Genomic DNA, 3,826 nt, shown 5'->3' on the forward strand with positions numbered 1-3,826 from the left:
CCAGCAGAGAGGGGGGAGCTGAAGCCACCTCTGCTTAAAGGAGAGAAATACCCTTCCTAATGACTGGACCTCGCCCCCACCCACCCCCCCCTCTCCCCGCAGATATCCTGGGCTGTTGTTAGTGCTGGGGTTTTGTCTTTTCAGGCTCAGATTCTCCAGCCTTGAGGAATTTATTCTGTATGGATTTGCATCATCCAAACTCATCAAATCCTTCCCTCTTCAGGAGATACAGGGCAGTTTAACCTTCTCCCATCTTGAAGGAAGGCAGGAGATGGGTCTATGCAGGAACATGGTCAGAAGGAGCTTAAACCACAACCCCCGGGGCCCTGCAGTGTTCATGTGACAATGTGTTCATGGTTTGATCTGGTGTAGAGTTTGCTTTTGTGAGAAGGCCAACTGCTGCCAGAAAGCAGGCACTTGTTACACCTGCTAGCTACATGCTCACCTGCCTCCAAAAAGAGGTTTTGAAGGGAAATCTGTTGCTTCTCCCATCTGAAGACTGTTGGAGATGGTAACTGTGGTCTAGGTTGATGGTAACTGTGGTCTGTGAAGCTCACTTGCAAATGCTATGAGGGTTTGAAAGGTTTAAGTGGTCTCTAGGTAGAGAAATACTGAGAATGGGAGCAGAGACTGCACCATCCTCCCTCGCCACGCCACTGGGAACAGGAGGTTAGGGGCTGGTGTGAGTCCAACTGCAAGACTGATCTCAATTATTTCTACACCAAAGATGAGCAGATAAATAGTGGAGTAGTGACCTGAATGCATCCTGCCCAGGGACCAAACTCTTGTCTGTACTGATGGAGTGCTGTCTGGTGGTGGCCATGGTCTACTGGTACCAAGCCCTGTACAGCCTGCCCAGCCCCACAGCCCCTGCACACCCAGGCAGCTGCTGGTCGTGAACATACGGACAACCCAGCTTGTTCCTCCTTCCTCTACCTTGAATTTGGGACTCAAAGGATTTGCATTTCTGCCACTCTTCTAATCCAAGGCTTGAAACGAGCCCCAGAAGAACTAAGCCATTGGCTAAGGTGGAGAAAGGGGATGGCTTTTTTCCAGCTGGCTACTTTTGGCTGAGCTGATTCCCTTGCCTGACCCCTGTTTGCTCGCCCCATAGAAGTGCTCCAGGAGGCAAAGCAGGAGGATTTGGCCCTGTGACCAAGCAGGGAAGGAAGTGCTGAGAAACCAGCTCTTGGCTGTTCCTCCATAGCAGTCACCCCTGAGTAATTAGGCAACCCAGGCACCCTCCTGTAAGCGAACAGGGATCAAATTCCTCCCGTTCTCCAGCAAAAGGGGCTGTTTGTGCTCTGCCCCAGCCCCACCAGACACCGAGCCCCGAGGTCAGGCTGGCAGGGGGTTGACTGATACATTGCTGTGTGCATGAGGGTGTCTGCATTTCGGTGAGGACTGAGAGCTTAATTACTCTTCTAAGTCAGCTGCTCCACTTCCAAAATGATTTTAAAGGGGTTAAGCTTCCTGCTCATTTCCTGATGGCCTCTGGTCGGGTTCGTGGCCTCACCAGCTCCTGGATACCTGGAGTGCTGCTGCTTCTGCTGCTTTCCTCACAGCTGAAGAGGAGCTTGGGGCACTGTACAGGGCTTGGGGGCTGCATCCCTGAGCTTCTGCTGTTTAGGAGGCTCTTGGGGGGGGTCCTTCTGCAGGCTTGGGGTGATGGGGAGGCTGCTGTCTGTTCCAGCACTTCAAGACTTGCTGATGAAGCTCTGATTAGGCAGTGTCTCTCTCTCTCTTTCTCTCTCTCTTCTGCAGTTTTCTTTAATTACACTCTCGAAGGTAATTTCTGATGCATCATTAACAGTTCTGAGTAAACAAGGGGAATTCTCCAAATTATTTGCCATGAGCACAAAGGGAAATTGGCTTTCATCGTCTCCCTCTTCATCCAAGGGAGAAGCTGAGCTGCAGTAAGTGCAGGGAGGAAGGGAGCATTGTGGCTGCCCTCAGATGCCTCGAGTCAACTGGAGATGGAGCAACAACCCATCCATTTTTTCCAGCTGACTGAGGGGCTGGCTCTGCCTGCAGCTTTTTGTCCCTGCTGCTGGGCTAAGTGGCCTGGGCTCATCACAGCTGGGACTGCAACATGCAGCTTGCCTAGGAGAGAGTTGGGTGCTACTTTTGAGTGTTCACCTCCCATTTTGAGTTGGATAAATTGGTACCCAAGCTGCTCAGAAGGAGATAGGACAATCCAAAAGCATCCTCAAGGCTGTGTCTCAGCATGGAAGGTGACACTCTGGGACATCCTGGTGAAGGGTAATGCCCAAGGCCAGTGCAGTGGTTGGGAAGGAAATGGTGGAGCGTTGATATGGAGCGACTTGTGGCCTGGGGAACTAGGTTTGGTCCAAAGCAAGAACTCAGAGGGATGCTGGTGTACCCTGAGTGAGTAGCAAATATACCTGGCAGCTGGCTTGGGAGGAGGTGGCTGGAGAGGACATCTTTGCTGGGGTCCGTAGGAGGACGTATCAGCCTAGTGCAGGGCTTGAGGGAAAGGGGCTTTGATAGAGGGGTGGCACGTGGAGCTTGGATGAGACCGTTGCACCCATTGGAGCACCCACACCCCTCCCCACCCCATGCACCACGCTGACAGCCCCTTCACCCGCTCTCCAGCGCAGTGGTGAGACGTCTGCAGCAGCAACCAAGGGAGCGGAGGTTATTTATATTCATGTTGCGGCTCTGCCAGCCGTGACTCTGTTATCTGCCATGCATGAATATTATTTGAATACAGAGTTTGTCGTGACTATTCTTCCGCGTGAAACGAGGGATTTGCTGTGGGATGGGAGCCCTCCCTCTGCCTGTCAGTCAGGAGGGGTTTCCTTTTCCTGTCTCGTTGGAAGCCGCGTCCCCAGCAAGGTGAGACAGTGGACACTTTTTCTCTTGTTAATATCCATGTCTAATCTCCTCTCAGAGGGGCCCTTTGTCCTAGACTGTAGCCAAGATGAGTAATTCAGGGATAGATGAGACGCTATAATTGGTTTGTGACAAATTAAAACATTTTTCCTTCGGAGCTGAGAGCAGGACTGTGGTCTGGAGCTGTCAAGCGTCACAGGGGAGGGTGATTTTCGGAGTAAGCGCATTGCAAATTGGCTCCAGATACGCCTTGGAGTCTGAAATTAAACTCCAGCTGGTGACTCTTCTCGGTTGGGGTTTTATTTTAGGGGGGGACAAAGGGAACATGTGCAGGGAGGGACAGCCCGATCAATAAAGGGGATGTGACTTTTCTTTTTCTTATTAGTATTTTTTTTTCATCATACAATGAGCTGGGCACCAGAGTGAGCCATGGTGGGGATGCTGGAGAGCACCCAGAGGCGTGATGAGAGTGAGAAGGCCAAGAACCAGAGCTCACCATTGCCTGCCTTTCCTCCATGCTGCTCTCAATGGTTCCTCCATCACATCTCAACAAGGAAGGGCCATGATGGAAAGTTGCAGCTCACACCATCTCTTCCCCTTGATCACGAGTGGCTGCTAGGTACAGAATCTCCTCAGGAGCTGCAGGCTGGTCCTTACCCAGTAATGCTTGTTGTCCTCAACTAAGGAGAATCCCTCACCTCCACCTGGAGAACAGGGAACCAGCTAAAAGTCAGGAACACAGAGATGATGAGGACAGACAATTTGATGAAGTACTTGGTTTCACCCAAAGGTGTTTTTGAGTTGGTTTTGGGCAAAGGGAAGGAGGTGGGAGGAAAACTACTCCCTGATGAAATTACTTGGTGCTGCTTAATGGAAAGTGCTACAGCAGCAGCATCTCCACCTTGTGATGGATGGAGAATGAAGGAATGCATGAACAGCAGGTTGGGGAAGGATGTGGGTCTGTAAAGGG

This window comes from Antrostomus carolinensis, unplaced genomic scaffold (genome assembly GCF_000700745.2).
Source record: "Antrostomus carolinensis isolate BGI_N321 unplaced genomic scaffold, ASM70074v2 scaffold33514, whole genome shotgun sequence".
In the NCBI taxonomy this organism is placed as follows: domain Eukaryota; kingdom Metazoa; phylum Chordata; class Aves; order Caprimulgiformes; family Caprimulgidae; genus Antrostomus; species Antrostomus carolinensis.